The 25,502-nt window shown below is 37.6% G+C and overlaps 1 long non-coding RNA gene across 1 annotated transcript in view; it reads left to right on the forward strand.

The window, feature by feature from the left end:
- The first annotated feature begins 665 nt into the window (after window positions 1-665).
- LOC309641243 overlaps window positions 666-25,502 on the forward strand; it is a 169,114-nt gene continuing 144,277 nt past the window's right edge. The window contains exon 1 of the long non-coding RNA XR_014252573.1: window positions 666-3,299. This is a non-coding gene — a long non-coding RNA (uncharacterized lncRNA). The remainder of the gene's footprint in view (window positions 3,300-25,502) is intronic.

Raw genomic sequence — 25,502 nt, forward strand, 5'->3', positions numbered from 1 at the left:
AACAAACAGAGAAGAACAATACAGTAACTGAAATGAAAAATAAACTAGAAGGAATCAATAGCAGAATAACTGAGGCAGAAGAACGGATAAGTGACCTGGAAGACAGAATGGTGGAATTCACTGCCGCGGAACAGAATAAAGAAAAGAGAAAGAAAAGAAATGAAGACAGCCTAAGAGACCTCTGGGACAACATTCAACACAACAACATTCGCATTATAGGGGTGCCAGAAGGAGAAGAGTGAAAGGACACGAGAAAATATTTGAAGAGATTATAGTCAAAAACTTCCCTAACATGGGAAAGGAAATAGCCACCCAAGTCCAGTAAGTGCAGAGAGTCCCACACAGGATAAACCCAAGGAGAAACACATCGAGACACATAGTAATCAAATTGCCAAAAATAAAAGACAAAGAAAAATTACTGAAATCAACAACGGAAAAACGACAAGTAACACACAAGGGAATTCCAATGAGGTTAACAGCTGATTTCTCAGCAGAAACTCCACAAGCCAGAAGGGAGTGGAATGATATACTTAAAGTGATGAAAGGGAAGAACCTACAACCAAGATTACTCTACCCAACAAGGATCTCATTTAGATTCGATGGAAAAATCAAAAGCTTTACAGACAAGCAAAAGCTAAGAGAATTCAGCACCACCAAATCAGCTCTACAACAAATGCTCAAGGAACTTGTCTAAGTGGGAAACACAAGAGAAGAAAAGCACCTACAAAAACAAACCCATAACAATTAAGAAAATGGTAATAGGAACGTACATATAGATAATTACCTTAAATGTGAATGGATTAAATGCTCCAACCAAAAGACACAGGCTTGCTGAATGGATACAAAAGCAAGACCCATCTATATGTTGTCTACAAGAGAAACACTTCAGACCTAGGGACACATACAGACTGAAAGTGAGGGGATGGAAAATGTTATTCCATGCAAATGGAAACCAAAATAAAGCTGGAGTAGCAATTCTCATATCAGATAAACTTTAAAATAAAGAATGTTACAAGAGACAAGGAAGGACACTACATAATGATCAAGGGATCAATCCAAGAAGATATAACAATCATAAATATATATGCACCCAACATAAGAGCACCTCAATACATAAGGCAACTGCTAACAACTATAAAAGAGGAAATCGACAGTAACACAATAATAGTGGGAGACCTTAACACCTCACTTACACCAATGGACAGATCATCGAAACAGAAAATTAATAAGGAAACACAAGCTTTAAATGACACAACAGACCAGATAGATTTAATTGATATTTATAGGAAATTCCATCCAAAAACAACAGATTACACTTTCTTCTCATGTGCGCACGGAACATTCTCCAGGATAGATCACATCTTGGGTCACAAATCAAGCCTCAGTAAATTTAGGAAAACTGAAATCATATCAAGCATCTTTTCTGACCACAACCCTATGAGATTAGAAATCAATTACAGGGAAAAAAACGTAAAAAACACAAACACATGGAGGCTAAACAATACGTTACTAAATAACCCAGAGATCACTAAAGAAATCAAAGAGGAAATCAAAAAATACCTAGAGACAAATGACAACAAAAACACGATGATCCAAAACCTATGGGAGGCAGCAAAAGCAGTTCTAAGAGGGAAGTTTATAGCTATACAAGCCTATCTCAAGAAACAAGAAAAATCTCAAATAAACAATCTAACCTTACACCTAAAGGAACTAGAGAAAGAAGAACAAACAAAACCCAAAGTTAGCAGAAGGAAAGAAATCATACAGATCAGAGCAGATATAAATGAAATAGAAACAAAGAAAACTACAGCAAGATCAGAAAAACTAAAAGCTGGTTCTTTGAGAAGATAAACAAAATTGATAAACCATTAGCCAGACTCATCAAGAAAAAGAGGGAGAGGACTCAAATCAATAAAATTAGAAATGAAAAAGGAGAAATTACAACAGACATGGGAGAAATACAAAGCATCCTAAGAGACTACCACAAGCAACTCTATGCCAATAAAATGGACAACCTGGAAGAAATGGGCAAATTCTTAGAAAGGTATAACCTTCCAAGACTGAGCCAGGAAGAAACAGAAAATATGAACAAACCAATCACAAGTAATGAAATTGAAACTGTGATTAAAAATCTTCCAACAAACAAAAGTCCAGGACCAGATGACTTCACAGGTGAATTCTATCAAACATTTAGAGAAGAGCTAACACCCATCCTTCTTAAACTCTTCCAAAAAACTGCAGAAAACTCATTCTATGAGGCCACCATCACCCTGATAACAAAACCAGACAGGATACTACAAAAAAAGAAAATTACAGACCAATATCACGGATGGATATAGATGCAAAAATCCTCAACAAAATAGTAGCAAACAGAATCCAACAACACATTAAAAGGATCATACACCATGATCAAGTGGGATTTATCCCAGGGATGCAAGGATTCTTCAATATACACATATCAATCAATGTGATACACCATATTAACAAATTGAAGAAGAAAAACCATATAATCATCTCAATAGATGCAGAAAAAGCTTTCCACAAAATTCAACACCCATTTATGATAAAAACTCTCCAGAAAGTGGGCATTGAGGGAACCTACCTCAACATAAGAAAGGTCATATATGACAAACCTACAGCAAACATCATTCTCAATGGTGAAAAACTGAAAATATTTCCTCTAAGATCAGGAACAAGACAAGGATGTCCACTCTCACCACGATTATTCAACATAGTTTTGGAAGTCCTAGCTATGGCAATCAGAGAAGAAAAAGAAGTAAAAGGAATACAAATTGCAAAAGAAGAAGTAAAACTGTCACTGTTTTCAGATGATATGATACTATACACAGAGAATCCTGAAGATGCCACCAGAAAACTACTAGAGCTAATCAACGAATTTGGTAAAGTTGCAGGATGCAAAATTAATGCACAGAAATTTCTTGCATTCCTATACACTAATGATGAAAAATCTGAAAGAGAAATTAAAGAAACACCCCATTTCCCACTGCAATAAAAAGAATAAAATACCTAGTAATAAAGCTACCTAGGGAGACAAAAGACCTGTATGCAGAAAACTATAAAAAATGATGAAAGAAATTAAAGATGACACAAACAGATGGAGACATATACCATGTTCTTGGGCTGGAAGAATCAATATTGTGAAAATGACTATACTACCCAAAGCAATCTACAGATTCAGTGCAATCCCTATCAAATTACCAATGGCATTTTTTACAGAACTAGAACAAAACATCTTAAAATCTGTATGGAGACACAAAAGACCCCGAATAGCCAAAGCAGTCTTGAAAGGAAAAACGGGTGGAGGAATCAGACTTCCTGACTTCAGACTATACTACAAAGCTACAGTAATCAAGACAGTATGGTACTGGCAGCAAAGCAGAAATATAGATCAATGGAACAGGGTAGAAAGCCCAGAGATAAACCTACACACCTATGGTCAACTAATCTATGACAAAGGAGGCAAGGATATACAATGGAGAAGAGACAGTCTCTTCAATAAATGGTGCTGGGAAAACTGGACAGCTCCATGTTAAAGAATGAAATTAGAACACTCCCTAACACCATGCACAAAAATAAACTCAAAATGGATTAAAGACCTAAATGTAAGACTGGACACTATAAAACTCTTAGAGGAAAAGAGAGGAAGAACACACTTTAACATAAATCACAGCAAGATCTTTTTTGATCCACCTCCTAGAGTAATGGAAATTAAAACCAAAATAAACAAATGGGACCTAATGAAACTTAAAAGCTTTTGCACAGCAAAGGAAACTACAAACAAGACGAAAAGACAACCCTCAGAATGGGAGAAAATATTTGCAAACGAATTAATGGACAAAGGATTAATCTCCATAATATATAACAGCTCATGCAACTCAATATTAAAAGAACAAACAACCCAATCCAAAAATGGGCAGATGACCTAAATAGGCATTTCTCCAAAGAAGACATACAGATGGCCAAGAAGCACATGAAAAGCTGCTCAACATCACTAATTATTAGAGAAATGCAAATCAAAACCACAATGAGGTATCACCTCACACCAGTGAGAATGGGCATCATCAGAAAATCTACAAACAACAAATGCTGGAGAAGTTGTGGAGAAAAGTGAACCCTCTTGCACTGTTGGTGGGAATGTAAATTGATACAGCCACTATGGAGAACAGTATGGAGGTTCCTTAAAAAGGAAAAATAGAACCACCATATGACCCAGCAATCCCACTATTGGGCATATACCCAGAGAAAACCATAAATCAAAAAGACACATGCACCTCAATGTTTATTGCAGCTCTATTTACAATAGCCAGGACATGGAAGCAACCTAAATGTCCATCAACAGATGAATGGATAAAGAAGATGTGGTACATATATACAATGGAATATTACTCAGCCATAAAAAGGAACGAAATTGGGTCATTTGTAGAGATGTGGATGGATCTAGAGACCGTCATACAGAGTGAAGTAAGTCAGAAAGAGAAAAACAAATATCGTATATTAACGCATATATGTGGAACCTAGAAAAATGGTACAGATGAACCAGTTTGCAGGGCGGAAATAGAGACACAGATGTAGAACAAACGTATGGACACCAAGGGGGGAAAGTGGCGGGGTAGGGGTGGTGGTGTGATGAATTGGGAGATTGGGATCAACATATATACACTAATATGTATAAAATGGATAACTAATAAGAACCTGCTGTAAAAAATAAATAAATAAAATTCAATAATTCAAAGAAAACAAAAAAAATCAATGACTTATGAATAAATTCACTGAGTGATATGTAACACCATGTACTCAAAAAGTTAGAAAATATTATTGGGAGAGATGTATCATATTCATGGATTTGAAGATTCAGTGTTGTAAAAATATCACATCTTCCAAAACTGATCTGTAGATTCCATGAATCCCAATCAAAATCCCAGCTGGATTTTTTTTTTTTTAAGGAACTTGACAGGCTGAGTCAAACATTCAAAGTATCCACTTGATTTATAACACAATGAATTAGGAAGAGGATGGTTTTTAGTCAGTGTTGCTGGGTCAATTATATAAAATTTGAATCTTGAACCTTTACCTTATACCATATGCAAATATCAGTTCCAGGTGTAATGCAGATCTAAATGTGAAAGCTAAACATTAGGGCTTCTGGAATATATCGTAAGAGAATATTTTTATGAACTTTGGATAGAAAAAGAATTCTTAAACAGAATACAAAAAGCACTAATCATAAGTGTAACAAAATTGATAGATTTTACTATATGAAAACTAAGATTGTCTGTCAACAACATCATTAAGAAAAATAATGCCCCACAGTGGAAGAAGATGTCTGCAATACATCTTACTGACAAAAAGCTCATATCCTGAACCAAGAGAACTTCCAAAATCAATAAGAAAAAGACAGACAATCCAATAGAAAAACTTGTCAAGTACCTTGAACAGGCACTTTGCAAAAGGATATCTGAAGAGTCAGCAAATACATCTAAAGATGCTCAACTTCTTTAGCTGAAACACAAATTAAAACCACTATGAGATACCACTACCATCTGCCATCATGGCCAAAAATAAAAATGACTGGTAATACCAAGAGTTGGCAAGGACAAGAAGTTGAACAGAACTCTCATAAAACCACTTTGTTAAAACTATTCAGCAGTCTCCACTAAAGATGACTACCGTATGCCCCAGCAGTTCCACTCCTAGGTATGTGCAAAAAGAAATGTGTACCTCTGTTCCCTATGAGAAAGACACTTATAAGAATATTCACAGCAGCACTGTTAGTATTAGCCAAAAACTGTGGATTTCTCATACAACAGAAAACTACAGAGCACTGAGAATTAACATTGTTACATACCACAAAGGAATAAATCACAGAAACATAATACTCAGCTAACAAAGACAGAAAAGCACATCCTCTGTGGTTAAATTAATATAAAATTCAGAAGCAGGCAAAACTACTCTAGGGCTTAGAAGTCAGGGTTGTAGTTACATTTGGGACCACAGTGACAGGAGGTTATACTGGTGGGGAAGGGGGGCACTGGGGTTTCTGGTAGCAGCCTGTTTCTTGTTCTGGGTACAACTGCCTTCACTTTGTGGAAATTGAGCTATGCCTTACACCTTATGGTCTGTGCCCTTTTCAGTATCTATGTTATACTTCAATAAAACATTTAAATTCCCAAAGCATTCCACAAAATAGAAACATTCATTTTTCTTTGCCCACAACAAATGAAGGATCTCAAGAACTCCTGGCTCAGGTATAAATCCAACGAAACCTTTGCCCATTCACAAATGACAGATATCTCAGGCTGCAATTTTCCTAAGGCTGATTTATTCACAAGGTTCAGCTGTGCCACTTATGAGTATTTTTTCCCATTCTCACTCAGGGATCTTTTTTGCCATTTTCTTAAATCTGTGTTTTGTTTTTGCTTTCCTTACATGGTTCTGATGCTGATGAGAACAGACTTTGTTGCATCTCAGAAATTCATTTTCCATTTCTTAATTGCAATGGTAGCCATAACACAATTACAGAAAGGCAATTTGCCATCCAAATCTACCAAAAAAACACAAAAACTAATTATTTAGATGCTAACCCATCTATATTCTTTTAAAAATTTAGCATGTTTTACTTTGATTCCTACATTCTCATTTTAAATTCCCATTGATTTTCACTGTGCAATTTTAGTATTTTGCAAAAGAGTAAATTTTTATGAATTCCTACTGCAAATTGGAAAAACTGTTAGATGTTTATCCCTTTATTCTTCATATTCCATTTTCAAGGTCAAAAGCAGCATTCATTCAACTTCCCATTTTATTAAATATGTTGATGTTCCAGGATCTCCTGTGGCCCAATTCTAATTCTTTTCCTTCTTTTGATGAGTCTGTTCCATCAGAACCATAGCAACTAAAATTGCCGCAGAAGAAAGGAGAAAGAAGTAGAATTCAGTTGTTGACTTTTCCAAAGGGCATAGTAATGAATACATAAAACAATCAGGTGATAAATAATCAATCACTGGTGCAAAATGAGCAATGCAAATGATTTCCTATTGGGGTTTTTTTTAACTTTCTCTATGATTAAACTGTAGCAAAGAGCAGTGCCTAGAAATTATAATTTCTAATAAAGAATCTGGCCTAAGCAATTTTTTTTTATCACTTTCATTGAGCTATCCAGACTTAAGTCTCCATTTTTGACAGTTAATACAATTAACCCATAAATGCATTTAACTTATCTTCTTTTAAAGACTTAAGATGAAAACTTGCTTATAGATAACAAAAACTAATAAGCGACAACTTAAAATTTCATTCAGAAAAAAATGGAAAATAATGTTTTAATTTAAAATACTGGTGAATAGTTGGTCTAATTCTCTCTCACTACCAAAAAATACCTTTATCAATGAAAATATGCATACCTATAACGCACTGAGTGCAACAGAAGCGTTACAAAATCATAGGTAAACAAAAAATATAATGACATGCAAACAACTGTTTTTATGACTGAAAACTGGGTGGGAAAAACCCTTGCAAGTCTGACCATTCCTTTAGAAATAACAATGACCCGAAAGTAACATTCCTCTTCTTCTACTTGTTAGTGATTTCCATGGCAACGCTCCATCTGCTTCCTACTGTTTGCATAGGCTTTTTAAATTAAACTTACATATGTCAATGTTCCAAGATTATCTTTGTGTTTGCATAAACCATATGGCTCTTTGACAAAGTTGGTTATGCCAATAACATTAGAGAAATATTTAAATTTCGCGTCTGTTTTGTAAGGAAATAAAGGGGGTAAAATGGGAATGAAGTTGGGGTGGGAAGTACTATGTCTACAAATTTATTTGGAATCAATCTTTAAGCCAGTGACTACAGGCTTCTCTTTAGTTTCTGAATGAGAAAGTGATTTAAACTCTGAGAACAAAGTAGTCTATACAGAATACACTTGAGTTTATCCCAATACTTTATTTTTTTTTAACTTTTATATTGGAGTATACTTGATTAACAATGTTGTGTTAGTTTCAGGTGTACAACAAAGTGATTCAGTTATACATATACATGTATCTGTTCTTTTTCAAATTCTTTTATCGATTAGGTTGTTACAGAATACTGAGCAGAGTTCAGGTGTGCTATACAGTAGGTCCTTGTTGGTTATCCTTTTTAAATATAGCAGTGTGTACATGTCCCTAACTATCTCTCCCCTGCACCCCATCCCAATACTTTAAATCTATAGGAAATACAGTGTAACTTTGTTTTTGTTACATGAATTACACAAATTTTACTAAAGATCATGCAAAAGGTTAAGGTATCCCTTAAGAAAACATTAAAAGGTAGGTGGGAGCTATAAGTAAAAAAAAATTTGGAACTTCTTCTCTCACTACCAAGTCTTTATGTTACTAGGAAACTGCTTTGGAAAAAATGAAGTTCATTAGAAGTGTCCTGAGCGTTAAAAAAAAAAGTTAAACTTTCACCCGAGATTTATTCTTCAGTCCTGTGTGACAGAAACCTCCGGCCACAAGCTCTTACACAGAGGAAAAACTAACAGAACCCTTAACCCCTGATACTGTGATCCTAAAAAAGGCAACTATAATAATGGATACATTTCCTACAAAGTAACATTCTTTTTTTTTCCTTTTTCATTTATTTTTTTGGCCGCTGTGTGGCATGCGGGATCTTAGTTCCCCAACCAGGGATCGAACCCGTGCCCGCTGCAGTGGAAGCACTGAGTCCTAACCACTGGACCGCCAGGGAACTTCCCAAAGTAACATTCATTTTAAGGAGACCTTCTTGAAGATCCAGAAATGAATTTTTAGATGCCACTGTTAAATAGATCCGTTTTTTTTTTTTAAGTAGGCTGATCTGTCTTGCACGTGGAGAATGTGTATGCCCTATGACCTGAAAAAGCTGACATAATCTCTTCCACCATTCTAATTTGCCCTTGTGCCCCAAATCTACGATTTGCTTTCTTCAGCTTCGGTTCTTGAAATTCCATAGAAATACTCACATCTGAGAAAGGCAAGTCATTACATCTGGGCTCTGTACATTTTCATTCCCTGGAAAACAGGAGTGCTGGGACAAGGATGCTTTTAAAGGATAGGATGGTAGTGTCCCTATTAGCGCTCCATCCAGAAAGTGCAGACTGAAGCGCGCAACTACAGAGAAGGACCCTTTAAAATCTGGGGCAGGGAGAGGAGTGTCGTGAGCACGTCATTACCTGGAGCAGGCCCAGGAAGCACGAGGGCAGGTTTAACCTATCTCAAATCTGTTCAGTGTTAGGCCTACCCTGAGGCACTGATACTTAACTTTGTTTGGACCCCAGATCTCTTCGAGAATATGATACAAAGGTACAAATTTCTCCCCCCAAATTTTCCCTTGAAACATAGTTATAATCCATGTTGTAGCATCCACTCACCTGTGGGTAGACATTTGGGTTTGTAAATGTCTCTTGGTTATTGTAAATAATGCTGAAATGAACATATGAGGGCACACATCTCTGAGATCCTGATTTCAATTCTTTTGGATAAATACTCAGAAGTAGGATTGCTGGATCATATGGTAGTTCTATTTTTAATTTTTCAAGGAACCTCTATACTGTTTTCCACAGCAGTAAACAATTTTTAATTTTCCAAGGAAACTCTATACTGTTTTCCATAGCAGTAAACAATTACGCCAAGTGAAACAAGCCAGTCACAGAAAGATAAATCCTGCATGATTCCACTTACACAAGGTATCAAAAGCAATCAAACTCACAGAAAGAGAAAGTAGAATGGTGGCTGCCAAGGCCGGGGGCAGGGGTAGGGGGGAGAGAAGGGAGTTGCTATTTAAGGGGTACTGAATTTCAATCATGCAAGATGAAAAAGTTCTAGAGATTTGCTTTGTAAGCATTGTGCTTATAGGTGACAATACGTATTGTGTACTTAAAGTAGAACTCATGTTATTTAGTATTTACCACAATATAAAATGTTTTTAAAAACACGTAGCTGTAATTTCATGGAGATCAAGTCCCTTCTGATACACATCAGGTTGAGTCTCTGATCTAGCAGATCCTCAGAACCCAAGGAAGTCCTCTGTCCTGAGGTGACTCAGGAAGACAGCCCTTGCCCAGTAAGATACAGCCTACCTGGTAAGACGGGACCTATCCAGAAGTCAGGACAGTGGCACCAACCCTCCAATGTAACCAAACTCAGAATAGCTATAGTTACTGCATGTTTTAATAAGGAAAAATTGAGTATCTGTAGTATTATCAGTTATCAATTCCCATCCCATGTCCTGCGTATGGGTGAGAAGGTATCTGTAATCAGCTCTTTAAAGTAACCTAAACCAACAAACTCCAGAAATAACATGCCTTTATTTTTACTGATAGGAAAGAGAAGACAAAGTGGGAGAGAGGGGAAAAAGAAGAGTTAACATCTTAGTAGTGAAGCTGTTCTATCTGTGATTGATAGATCTGTACATATAAGAATTTATATACATACAATGTATAATACATGTATAACATAATAGTAGCCCATTTGAATTGACTTATAATGATAAGTCAGTACTCTATTTTACACACATTATTTCACTTTCATCCCACAATACTAGGGGTTAAGTGTAATTATTCTGAATTTACAAATGAAACAACTAAAGCTCAAAGACGTTAAGTAACCCATTACCTTCATCTCAAAACAATCTGAAATCCTTTATCTAAATTCACATTGCACTTTTAGTCTGTATCATCCAAAGTTTGACACTTACTTATTGCCCTTATCACCCTGTCTCCTGATTGGGACAAATGCGGGGTGTTTTTTTGTTTTACTACAGCATCTTGCATAGAGCTGGGAAAAGCATAAATGTTTTAAAATTCTAGCTTAAGGTCAGTTAAAGTAATTCATAAAAGGCCCTTTTACAACTGATTATAGCTTTGCATTGAAATACGTGTCAGGATCATTATTTTTTATAGTGGTTCCCGTAACCTAAAAGCTAATAGCTTTTTGTCCATTGTGGCCTGGCTGACGATCACAACTGAGGTCAATCAAAGTCTACAAAGTAGGACCAGCTGCCGCCTCACCTCAATATACGGGGATGGACTGAGTACACTGCTGGGACCCGATAAATGTCAAGTAACAGCTTTAGAGCAGCAGTACTATATCTCTTTTGAAGCTCTTCATTCAGTTATGTGGGAGCACAGTAATATTACTTGGGAAGGCATTTTAATCCATATGTCATATTTTATAGTTATCTACAATCCATCAGTACCAACTAAGATGATGTCAGAAGGCCATAGATCAAAATATTACAGAGGAATCCTTGCTCTGTTATTTACTAGTTGTGTGACTGTATTAACAGTATTTTCTTATTTCCTGTATTCTTGATGGTCCAGCATCTAGGGCCTTCCTGACGGGGAGAGACTGCCCCTCCCAAAGCTAGTCAATTCAAATGTACCCTTAATATGCAATCCAGCTAATCCAGAGCCCATACTCAGAACCAACCCCTGTATCTGGCTCTTACACACCAGGGAGCAATATTCTTCTGCCCTAATCGTCCCAGGGTCAGGTACCAGAAAACCAGGGGAGTCCCTAGGCCCCAGAGCCCACTGAAATTATTCAAACTACCCAGTCCTCTGCTTCCTTACCCTGCCTCTCCCATTCTTTCCTTCCCTTGGACACTGCAATGAAGACTCTTGCCCATGTTTTCCTCCAGCTCCTTCTGCCTCCTGATTGACCCTGGTGCTTCTCCATGTGGCCCTGTGTGATGGACTGTGCCTGTATTTCCAGAGAATTGTGAGTAAAAACCTCTTCCTTCATGATAATCATTTCTATGTGTACACATCTTGCTATACCTGATTAAGACAAAAACCAGGTACATTTTAAAGCTGTGAACTTGGGGGAGATTCTAAGCTCCCTATGACTCAAGCTCCTTGTGTTTACAATGATACTGTAATAATATTACCTGCCTCAAAATATTGTTATAAAATTAAGGTAATTAATACACAGAAAACGTTAAGACCAGTACTCAATACATAGGGCACACTCAATAGCTGTTAGCTAGTATTATCGTGCTTAATGCCAAGTCATAAAAATAAGTGATTCTAAAATTAGCATTCTACACCAGCATAGTTTATAAAGTCTGGGTTACTTTTAGTTTTGACATTCAAGGATTTAACAGCCATGGGTGTAACTAAATGTGAAAAACATGGAAGCTTTATGACGTCTTGATAATGTCTAACTTTGCAAAGAAAGGAATTAAACTGAGTACAAGGTGAGTATGATTTTAGTGACTGGCCCTGGACAATGGCCCAAAATTTACAGTTCAACACAGCTCCCTACGGTCTGATCTCCAGAGTTATTCTTGTTAAGTAATAAAACTTTCTTTGATTCTCTGTGAAAATGCCCTCCCATATGCTTCTCCCCCCCCAAAAAAAAAAAAAAGTTGGCTGATGATGCAAGAGAAGATAAAGTAAATAAATCTAATAAAGAGAAAAGATGGTTAGAAGCCAAAAAATTTATGTTTTGGATAAATTAAAGCATGAAATGTTGAATTCAGGAAAAGGCAAGATATATGATATAAAGTTCATCATATGCTCTACACAAAAATGAGAAAAAGCAATGTTTTAGACTGTCTCAAGGAGCTTTCCAGCCGAGCACAAAAATTGCTTACATATAAGAAATCAAACTGTAGCAAAAATATCAAGAGGGTCAACTTATAAAATGAAGAGATGCATAAAAAACAGATGACCCTTGGGATAAATGTGATTAGAGAAAAAAAGCCAGAGATCAGTATCAAAAAAAGAAAGAAAGAAAAAGGAAAAACAAAAAACAAAAAAACCCCAGTTTCAGTGAAGCAATAGAGAGCAAAGGAACTATACTGACCTTTGCTATAAAAAAAAGGTAGATTCAAAGTGTTAGCAAAGCATTTTCAGCCCAGAATATGAAGTACACATGAGATACAGCATTAATTGAACATGCTGCAATGGAAGCATTTTCTCCAGTGCCTAAGAACACATTGGGTTATACACTGGAACAAATGGAGCCAACAAAAAAAAATCACAATAATGAAAAGAAGATAATGATAGTAGGTGTCCAGTTCCACAGGCAAGGAGCTTGGAATTCGTCCCTAACTGTTCTGATGAGTAAAAACCTGAACAGGCAGAAAAAGCAACAACTCTCTGTGGATGCGTAAGAGAGAGGAGGACACAGGGCAAACCTGTGTCACAAGACTGGAGAGACAGACAAAAACAAGGGAGTCACAGATTACTGTTACAGACTTACTAGCAGAAACCACTGTGAGAACCAGTGCAGGGGTAGGAAAACCTAAACTGTAATTGATGAATTGCTGGAGGTTCAGTGTGGACAAGTCTGAGAGTTAAAAAACTTCAGGGGGACCCAGTCATGGGGAACCCTCCACAATATTGTGAGATTTGCCTTCAGGAGCTCAACCAGATTCCCAAATAAATAAATTCCAGCAAAGGGAGAAAAAGAAACATTCTTAAATACACAAGAGCACTCGGTTCTTCTTAACAAGATTTGACCTCAGAGGAAACTAGTTAACCAGAGCCTAACCTGCCTGGTACGATCAGAACCTAATTGACCTGGGGAAAGGAAATACCCAGCCCCAGCTGGGTCTAACTTCCATGAGGGAGACGAAAAACACCCAACTCCAGCCCATTCTAGCCATCCTGTTCCACCTACAGGGAAGAAAAAACTGAGAAACACTTAAATTCACAGTTCAGAGGCACAGGCTCACTAAAAGTCTAAGCCCTCCCTCACCACCACGTTACTGGAGGCTTATTTACAGCAGTTACTTTTACCCAGGACATCGTGTCTGGCTATCAAGAAAAAAATCACAAGACACACCAAGAGACAAACACAATTTGAAGAGACAGAACAAGCAGGCACTGCAGGCAGGGTAGGTGGCAGATTTAACAGAAAATCAGTTAGGACATCGTTGAACTCAACCACACAATCAATCGAACGGATATAATTAACATCTATATAGGCTACTTCATCCAATAACAGTAGAACAAACATTTTTATCAAGCTCACTTCGAACATTCACCAAGACAGACCGCATTCTGGGCTATAAAGCACACCTTAAATTTAAAAGAATAGAAATCATCCAATGTCTATTCTCAGACCACAGTGAAATTAAATTAGAAATCAATAACAGATATAGCTGTAAAATCCCAAAATATGTAGAGATGATACAACACACTTCTAAATAACACATTTAGGGTTAAAGAAGAAAATCTCAAGAGAAACTTTAAAATGTGGGCTTTGGGGTGATTATGCTATGTCAATGCAGATTTGTCCTTGGTAAAAAATGTACCACTCTGGTGAGTGATACTGATGATGGGAGAGGCTATGCATGCATTGGGACAGGGGTAAACGGGAAATCTCTGTTTTGTTGTAAACCTAAAAATGCTTTTTTCAAAAAAAAAAAAAAAAGGATAATATTTTTAGATATAAGGCCAATGTATTTTTCACACCAATAACATGGCATTAATTTCTTTAAAGTAATTTTAAGTATGATTAATCATTAAGTAATTTTAAGTAAAAATCAATGGTACTAATGACATATAAGAAGTCAACTTTAAGTTTTAGATTATATTTGAATACAACTAAGATAACTGGCTTTACTTTCAGGGAAACAGATTTTTTTAATCCTAAAATCTTTCTTTTTCCTATTAACACAGAGCTTTAAGTTCTGAGTATAGAATTTCTCTATAAGACAAAGTAGAGAAGATGCCAGGTTATGACATCAAAGCAGCTCTCCCATGCACAGAAAAAGAAATAAAAGTTCAAGTAGCCAGCAAAAGGTAGAAAAAATTGGAAGGTTAAAGACTAGGACAACATGCTGTCTGGGATCCCAAGAAATAAATCAGGGCCCACGTATCACCCTCCTGGACCATGACTTCCCAAATAATGGAAGAAAGTCCATGAACGTCCAGACCACAGCTCTCTTGCCCCTCAGGCCTGGCTAGTTAAATGACAGCACTTCTAGTTGCCCACAGTTAGTTGTGTACAGCATGCAGGGGGTCCTAAAACTTGCATATGCCCCCATGGGAAGCATGGAAATTCTGAGAAGAAGATGGACTTGTTAAAGGATAATTTTATTTTCTAAAAAAGGATAACATTTTTATAATATTGACTCTGACACAAATATAAAGTGAACACTCAAAGACTGTATTTAACTCATTAATTAAGGAGAGAACCGGTAAGATATGACTGGTTCAAAGTATATGTATATGACAACTACTATCACTTATATATATGACAACTATTATGATATCACTTATATATGGACTCAAAAAATAATACAAATGAATCTATATACAAAACAGAAACAGACTCACAGACAGAAAACAAACTTACAGTTACCAAAGGAGGAAGGGGGGAGGGATAAATTAGGAGTATGGGATTAAGAGATTCAAACTACTGTACATAAAACAGATAAGCGACAAAGATTTACTATATAGCACAGGGAACTATACTTTTTAAACAAATATATATACGCACACACATATATATGAATGCTGCAATAAATTTACAAATAGATGCAAAATGGATGTATCCACAGGGCAATGAACTAGTGCATTCCACTGGGTACAATTAATTTGCATTTCTGTAGATAAGAGTCATTTGCGTCATTATTAGTTTTCCACAATTTACAGAACTGTAAAATAGCTCAAAGACAATGAAACAGATAGAGCCCCCATAGAATCAGGTAACCAAAAGAGTGTGCTAGACTATGCCTTGTTTTCCATTAAGGCACCCAGTAATCTTTTTCCCAGTGTAGTCTTTCAGAATGACTGGAAGAGGCCTGGGATCTGGAGAAGAAGGCAGAAAGCCTACAGAGACCTCACCTCCAGAGGCAATGGCAGATCTCAAGGTCATTAGTAGTGGAAGTCAGGAAAATGCCCTGAACAGGATCCAACCAGCCCACCATGAGGGCACCAAGCTTATCAAGGTATGAAGCTTATGCTTGAATCCAGACACTATGTTGGGAAGGAGGAATGAGGGGAGATCCCTTTTAAAGATTAAAAGAGATGGTTCTAAGAGAAAAACTGTTTTACTTTTAATTGGCCACTTTACAGAGTTTTTCCCTTCCACGCCAGTAAGAACAAAAGCAATATGAGGTCAAGTTACATAAAATGGAAAAAGCTACATTTTTGTTTTTGGACATCTATATAAATTTTCATCCTTTCATATTGGATGAGCTTTTCCTAAATTTTGAACACATTCTCATACCTAAACTTGCTAATGATCTTTACTAGTTACAATTCTTCAAAGGAGCAAAGCCTATGACACCAAAGAAATAAATCTCAAAGAACTCCACACCAGAAACACATAAAATTTTGCAAAAGAGAAAAAATAATGTCAATTATTATTTCAAGAAAGAACTCGATTCAAGAGTATCTTGTCTCCAGTCTCACATCTTCTGCTTCGTAACTGTCTCCCAAATCATCTCAACTGCTGTTAAAGCTGCTTCTGCTGAAATGTGACACCAAGAAACCGCCAGCAGGTCTAGAGGGCTTTGCTTTAACTAACCTGACTCGATCTCACTGTGCAGTATACCACGAACAACTCTATGCCCAGAAAATGGACAACCTGGAAGAAAGGGACAAATTCTTAGAAAGGGACAACCTTCCAAGACTGAACCAGGAAGAAAAAGAAAATACGAACAGACCAATCTCAAGTACTGAAATTGAAACAGTGATGAAAAACTCCCAAGAAAGTCCAGGACCAGACGGCTTCACAGGCGAATTCTATCAAACATTTAGAGAAGAGTTAACACCTATCCTTTTGAAACTCTTCCAAAAAACTGCAGAGGAAGCAACACTCCCAAGGTCACTGTACAATATACCAAGGAAGTAAGCAAGCATCATATCTTTAGGACTAAAAACTCAGTTAATAACACAGCACTGAGGTCATATAACATGGCCATGCTAAGGACTTTATTTACTGTGGCGGAGTTTATTGTGATAATTGATAAATGACTTTAGTCTGCTATTTATACCAGTATTGGAGATTTACGAAGGCCACTTACATTTTGTTTTAATTTATCAAATTCTATGAGGGAAATTCTATCATCTAGTGCTATTTCTGAACTTGAGGTTTACAGAAGCGTTTGGGATATAGTCCTTTAAATGTTGGGAAATAATCTCCACAAGTTTTTTAGGTGACATTTTTCCCCTCCAGGGGACAAAGCCAGCATCGGCATCAGGCCAGGCCTCCCAGTTACAGTAAATTGGAGCAATGAAACAATTACTCAAACTGCAAGTAAAAACTTCACTTTAATTTATAATTACCCTCACCCTTCTGTCTAAGGTTCTGTTCTTCCAAGTTCCAAGGAACTTTTTTTTTCTTTCCCAAGGAAATTTTTGATGAGCAATTCCTGAAAAACAAAACAAAACAAAACCCCACCTCATCTAGAAGCTGGTACTGTGTACACTAAAAGAAACGCCCAGGTAAAAGATGGACAGGAGCCTAGAAGCCAAGTGAAAACCAGTATTGCCCCAATTCTGCCTCTTGCTGAAGAACGCTCCTATTAGCTTCATGCCATCCAGACTATGACTTACTTTTCAAAACAAGTCTCTGTGTGGTTAGTTCCAGAAGGGGAAAAGAGCTAGAACTTCTGGATACATAGCAGGCAACAAGATCAAACCATTCCCAAATTATTTTCTGCCCCATTTAATTATTTATTCATTCGTTTAACAAATACTTATTGATGATGCACCTGATAGAAGAAGGCTGTGAAATGCACTGGTGTTGGTTGGAAGCTTCAAGAGTTCCCCTGGCTGAAATCTGAAACTGGCCACCTGTACACTGAGGGCGAGGAGAGGCCGAAGGAAAGGCAGACCCGTCCAGATGGGTAGGTGGCAGATTTAACAAGCAAGGGAATTTACATACGAGGCTTGTCTTGGGTGGTCGAAAAATGAATAGATCTCCAAACCCGCCCTCCAGAATCTTAAGAGTTTAGAGAGAGGCTTTAACAGGGTTAAGACACATAAACAGTCCAGATGGTCTCAACACCACCTCAGTCTCTCAAGGCCAGAACCTAGAAAACGGCTCCTAGTATGCGAACAGTGGGCAGAACGTACATTTCCAAGGGCAGGGGAGGGGGTGAGGAGCATCTGACTGCCGGGGTCCAGCTCGAGGGTCAACCAGCGGTCACGTCCTCTCAATGACCTCCTTCAACAACAGGGAACTAATAAGAGTGAAAAAGACAGAGTCTACATTTCCAAGGATACTGAAGGTTCAATACAGCTGAAAGATAAGTGAACAATTTCAATATAGTGTCATCAGCACTAAGACGGGGTAAGCACAGGGCTTTTCCTAAGCGAATTGGGGGAGGGGAGGGGGGCGGGTCACTGAGGTTTCCCGGAGGAGCAACTCTAAACGGATATCTGAAGAACAGACTTTTTATCCAGCGATCAATAGATAAAAACCCATGAACTTTGACCAGAATAAAGGTATTCCCAGGCAAACGTGTCTGGTGTAGAAACAGGACTATGCTAATTTCAGCAAGAAAGAAAAACACAAATACTGCATTTCCAAATTTAGTCAACTAGGGACATTGAGTCAGGCCACTTAAAACAGCCACAAAGTTTAATCATTCCAAGGAGTTGAGTACTGTGCCTCTTATCTACTAATCTAAAATTAAATTTCCCGTTTAGCTTTGACATAAAGACTATTTATAGGCATTTCTTTAAAAAAGAAGAAAACTAAAAAGCTTAAACCCAGGATATTGTTCCTAAACCAAAAGTGATGAGAAGAAAGCGACATCTAATGGTTGGTTACTTCAAAACAACTCCATTTGCCCCCAAAACTCAAGGGGCTAGAAAAGAGATTCTTTGACATAAACCATCAAAGATAGCTTCAAAGTCATCCTAAAAAAGTCAAAAACGCCATCCAACCATCTGGGAAACAAGCTCACTGCATTCAATCTAATGTCATGCTGAGCTGCAGAAAGTTTGACCAAAAGGCACTCTAAAGATTGACCGTAAACAGCTTAAACGCTTTTAGATTTTTAAGATTTTTGAGATTTTAAGATTTTTTTTCCCTCTTGTGAAAAAATAACATTTACATAGTGCAAACATGTACCAGATCCCCATCCAAGTGCCTCATATACATTAACTCATTCAAAGATACTTTTACACAATCTACAACATTTATGCAGGGGCTTCCCTGGTGGCGCAGTGGTTAAGAATCCGCCTGCCAATGCAGGAGACGCGGGTTTGAGCCCTGGTCCGGGAAGATCCCACATGCCGCGGAGCAACTAAGCCCGCGAGCCACAACTACTGACCCTGCGCTCTAGAGCCCTCGAGCTACAACTACTGAAGCCCGTGCTCTGCAGCAAGAGAAGCTACCGCAATGAGAAGCCCCCACGTGCAGCAATGAAGACCCAATGCAGCCTAATTTTTAAAAAAAACAAAACATTTATACAAATGAATGAACCATAAATTCTGTTAGAACCCTTAAGGTCAAAGTAGGAATAAATTAATGTTGTAAAAAGGCAGGAATACTAAATGGATTTAATTACTTCTTAGAACAGAACCACAAAGGAACTTAAGACGTCATCATTTATATTTTGGTCCTTAGGACTTGTTGAAAAATCTATCCCATGAGAGGAAATACAGCATGTTTACTTATTTTTACATATTCCTTAATTCTGTCTTGCTCTTTGTTTTCTTATCTTGCTTATCTGGGAAAAGTATTTTTTCCAAACATCTTTATTCCATCACTGAATTTTACCAGTACTTTACAGACTTATGAGGTATACTCCCAAATAGTTTCTCTTTCCAAACATCATTTCTCCAATTCTAGAAAAAGTTACCAGGTATAGAGTGGTGCCTGGCTTAAGTTTAGTAGGTCAAACAGCCAATACCAAGAATGGGAACATGAATCACAATATATGTTTCTTCTACAGCAAAATGTCTTCATGTAAAAATTTATTATAAGCATTGCTCTATATTTCCCACTGAAGGAAGATTTGTTAAATATTATGTGTTAATCACCTTAACTAGCTAATTATCAACCAATAAACACAAACTGCTCCTAAATCCAAATGTAGTTTTATAAAAATGGTAGAAATCATATTTGTCCTCACCTACAGTTGTATCAGTTAATGAATTACATGTGGTCTCTTGTCTATACATAAATTCAGTTTGAGAGACAGCTTCAGGATGTAAGCTCAATACAGGATATTTCTGGTAATAACCATTCCTTTGCAACTAATAAAAAAGACATTCATCTGCCTCTTAAGGACTCATAATTTGTTCTGAAGCATCTTCTGTTGCTATGTAGGACATCCTCACACTCAAAAGCTGAACAGATATGGAGTAGAGTCGACTGGTCTCCTGCTTTTGCAACGAATTTTTGCTACACATGGAAGCTTCTCTCTTTTGTAGTGGTCAGAATAGAAAAGCTTAGATTACATAACTTTACCAAAACGCACAAAACTCTTTTTTTATGTTTTTCCATCAAGAAATGATTCTTTTATGAATCAAAATTCTATACAACCCAACTGTCTTTCCTTAAAAATTGGATATTTTATGCATAATGTATTTTGCACAGACTACATTAAGATTTTACATTACCCAACACGGTAATCCCCAGCTCCTTTTTTTTTTTTTTTTTTTTTTGCAGTCCTCAGAACAAATGGAGCACACATTTTAGATGTCTAACCCAGAAGCAGCACGGAGAATTCAGTGGGTCTGTAACCCAGAAGGACCCTGCGGGGCTTCCCAGAACAGACCCCTGCCCCATTTCCTCTGCTGTAGCTCCTCTCTGAAGTACCCAGATATTAGTATCTCATGCATATTTCCTGAGTTTTTCAGATGCTAAAAACCACCACCAAATGGAATAAGTTAACTACTTGATGATCATGAGCACGTAGCCCCCAGACCTACTGGCGCCTAAGCATTGATAATGTTAACTGCCCTGTTACCTCACCATCAACCAATCAGAGAACTGTGCACGAGCCGACCACACACCCTGGGACGCCCCTCCCTCACCTGGCCTTTAAAAAGGCTTTGCAGAAACCCTTTGGGGAGTTCGGAGTTTTTTGAGCGTGAGCCACTCATTCTTCTTGCGTGGCCCTTTCTCCGCTCCAAACTCCAAACTCCGACGTTTCGATTTGTTTGGCCTCACTGTCTGTCAGGCACATGAACTTGCATTGGGTAACAGGTCCACTGCTTAATAGACGAAGTTCTGACCCACATTATCTATTAGTGACATCCAAGAGCACACGCAGTTACGATTTTTTAATTATTTCTCTCAAACATAATTAATTGGAAAATTTTTTTAAAAATCTCTAGCTTTTCTTACTACACCTGTTAAGAGAAAGAAATGTTTCAGTCAAACTTCTGACTCTGGAAAAAAAAAAATGACATGCTCCTGACAAAAAAAATCCAAGGATAAAACCGCACAAAATTCCCCTTCAATAGAATCCCCAAACTCCTTCACAATTCCAGACCCTGGAATACATGTCAATTTCTTCCCAAATAAAGTCCTTTTCAACCTTCCTCAGGAAGTTTGTCTCCCAGCCTTTATTCCAAGCATTGTTCCAGTTTCTAAAAGAGTGCCTTGTCTGTATCAGACCCTCAAAAAATGCTTGAGTTAATTAATTATAAGCATAGTTGTAAGTTTCTTTCCAACTTCTTTCATAGGTCAATTTCTCTAGCCACAGTCAGCCTGTAAAACACAGTAATTTCAATTTCACAGTTATATTTCTGGAGGAGTGGAGGGAAGCAATACTGTTTAACAAACGAACAACTGAGCCAGACCTTGTGTCAGGGAAAAGGGGAGTGAAAGTAGCTTAGTTTCTCCCAAGACACGATGTATTGATAGTTAGGTCTGAAAAGAATTAAACAAGGCAATAGCTTGTCTGCTCATTAGAGGCTTTGGTTTTCCCATCTATGCAACAAAATCCTTGGTCTGGATGGCTTCTGAACCACTGACATGACTTTTGCCACAGAGCTTAGGATAAAAACAAGAAAGTGGCTATAGAAGCCAGGGAGCTTTATGGTATAACCAAGAAGGAAATCTAATTCATCAAAAATTGAGAAGGGGAAAGCTTCTCTCATGGGAGAAGAGCTCTGAGAGACTAATTCCCACGGATTTTCTCTTCATTCAGCACGGCGTGGAGAAAGAAAAGGTAAACAGGAGAAGCAAGGCAGTAAGGAAATTCTGTAGATGAGATCAAAAGACAAGATACTTTCTAGCAGCTATCACAGCAGTCAATTTTCAGAACACAGAAATGCTTCTTAAAGGATCTGTGGTACACAACAACATTCTGTTTTGGGGGAGGGGGGTTTTTGGGGGGGGACAGGGGGCCGGGAGGTGCGGTTTGGTCACTCTGCACAGCATGCAGGATCTTAGTTCCCTGACCAGGGACCAGACCCTCACCCCCTGCAGGGGAAGTGCAGAAGTTCGGAGTCTTAACCACTGGACCTCCAGGGAAGTCCCAGTTTTTTGTTGTTTTTTTTTAATTTCCAATCTGTTGCCAACTGATCTCTGATCCTTCTAAAGGTAGAGACATTGAGACACTTCATCCCTATATTATGAGAAGAAAGTACACAGTATCGTGAAAGCAATAATTACCTAGTTGCTTAGCCCTGGTTTAGAGGATTTTCAAAGAAACTTTGCAGAAGTGCATTAACAATGAACAAATGTGAAGAGCCTACTTGCAAACTAACAAGTTAGCCTGAAGGAGTTTTACAGATGCTGGCAAAAGACATGACACTCCTGGGTCAGATACAAACGACAGGGCAGTACTCCCCGCAAGAGCAGTAGCTGAAGTGTCAGCATTTGAGTCAGGTGCTCCAAGCCCCAACACCCACAGGGCAATGAAAAGAAAGTCAGATCATACCTGCATCCACAGTGAGTTGTGTTAACAGCAGAGAAAACCTCAGTTCAGGGAACCTGAATATTTTATAATGGAAAATAGTATGCCTGCCTTTGCCCTGAAAAGAAACATTTTCTTTGTCATACTGTATAGTGAGTGTGCTTACTTACCCTTGGCCCCAGAGGGAAACACTACCCCTATCTACCAAGAAATATTAGTTCCCTGTTGCTGCTGTAACAAATTACCACAAACTTAGTGGCTTAACCAATAGAAATTTATTGTCTTATAGTTCTGGAGGTCAGAAGTTCAAACTGGATCTCACTGGACTGAAATCAAGGTGTTGGCAGGAGAACCCACTGTCTTGACTTTTCCAGTTTCTAGGGGCCACCATCATTCATAGGCTCATGGCCCCTTTCTTCCATTTTCAAAATTATCAGAAGATGAGTCCTTCTTACATCAAATCAGTCTAACCTTTTCTGTCTCTCTCTTCCACTTTAAAGGATTCTTGTGATTACATTGCACCCACCTTGATAATCCAGGATAACCTCCTTATTTCAAGATCACTTAGCTGATTAGCATTCTTAATTCCATCTGCAACATTAATTCCCATTTTTCCCATAAAGTAACATATTCAAAGGTTCCTGGAATGAAGACATGGACATCTTTGGAGGAGCCATTATTCTGCATACCACTCAAGACTGTCCTTTGTTCCAGAAGGAAACATAATCTCTAACTTCCAAGGCTGTTAGATGGACAAACATCCTTGAAAAGATAGTCCAGAATAAAGGGCAGTCAGTCCTTTCCTTCACAAGAAAATGTGAGACACTCATGGAAAACTGTCCCCCAATACTCATCACCACTTGCTACCCCCATATATTTACATAAGAAACTGAGTAGAGATTTTAATTGCTTTAGATTGTATGTTTGCTCTCGTACTATTGTTTTTCTTTTGTTTACTATGACACCTGACAGAATCTGAATCACAAGGCTATATTGGTTTATATGGGTTAAAATGGCTAGGTAATTCTATGTACCTGTGGAAAAAGAAATTGTAACTAGATCTTTTTAGCAGAAGTTTCCTAGTTTAATCAGAGACTAAGTATAATTAACAATCATCAACTTGCAGAGATCAATGAACACTTACAGAAAACAAAGCAGTTTAAATAGCCCACAAGAAGTCAGCTTGGCAGGCACTGCTGGAGGGAGGGTCCTTTTGATATTTCATTCTAGTGTTAAAGAGTTTTCTATGTCAGGAAACTCTTCATACTTAAACTTAAATCTTGCTATTTGCAGCTTTAACCCATCTCCTCTTAAACTGTCCCCAGGGATATCTCTCACATGATCCTTTGTGCCTTACAGAAGGGACAAAAATACAAGACTCTCATGATATTCCTCCTTAATAAATTGTTCTAAAACAAATTTGCCTGTCATTGCTACACAAAATCTATAAAAAAGACTCTTTGGTATATTTTAGTTTTCCAATGAAGACAAGTTCTATCCATGTTAAGTTATTCTCAATGAAGTAAACTGAAAGATGTTTATCATCTTTGGAAAAATATTTGCATTTTATATTTAAAACAGAATGTTAAAATAGAAGTTCCAAATAAAGCACCATGATAAAAACAGATGAAAAAGGTGGTATGAGACCCACATGCAAAATTTACAAAGGAGTAAACCAAAAACCTGGTACGTTACTCTTGAAATTCCTTATGAGCATTAAGATTATAAAAGAACAGATTGTTAGGTAGAGTTTAAAATTTGTGAAAAGGATTTCTTTGAAGGTAGCTGTTATACCTCTAAATCCCAGTGCTTCAATATCCCATTGGGTTTGGGGGAAAGACTTACCCTTACCCTTAAGGCAAAAAGAGCATCAAGGAGACTACTCTAAGAGAAAACAATTCTGCTAACTGATTTGGCAACAAGATGATAAAGAGTTTGCTGCCTTGGTGGGATCAGCCTTCATTTCCAGAAGTTAATTAATCAAAGACTGTTTCCTGTAGACCATATGTGGGCCTACAGCCCACATATGGTGTGCAGGTTGTATGCTGTCAAGAGTACATCTCGCAGAGGACAGACAGCAGAAGCAAGAAGAACCACAATCCTGCAGCCTGTGGAACAAAAACCACATTCACAGAAAGACAGACAAGATGAAAAGGCAGAGGGCTATGTACCAGATGAAGGACCAAGATAAACCCACAGAAAAACAACTAAATGAAGTGGAGATAGGAAACCTTCCAGAAAAAGAACTCAGAATAATGATAGTGAAGATGATCCAGGACCTCGGAAAAAAAAAGGAGGCAAAGATCGAGAAGGTGCAAGAAATGTTTAACAAACACCTAGAAGAATTAAAGAACAAACACCTAGAAGAATTAAAGAACAAACAGATGAACAATACAATAATTGAAACAAAAAATACACTAGAAGGAATCAATAGCAGAATAACTAAGGCACAAGAACAGATAAGTGACCTAGAAGACAGAATGGTGGAATTCACTGCCATGGAATAGAATAAAGAAAAAAGAATGAAAGGAAATGAAGACAGCCTAAGACACCCCTGGGACAACATTAAACGCAACAATATTCACATTATAGGGGTCCCAGAAGAGAAGAGAGAGTGAAAGGACCCGAAAAAATATTTGAAGAGATTATACTCGAAAACGTCCCTAACATGGGAA

This window comes from Balaenoptera physalus (assembly GCF_965194825.1).
Source record: "Balaenoptera physalus genome assembly, chromosome: 13".
NCBI classification, from domain to species: Eukaryota; Metazoa; Chordata; class Mammalia; order Artiodactyla; family Balaenopteridae; genus Balaenoptera; species Balaenoptera physalus.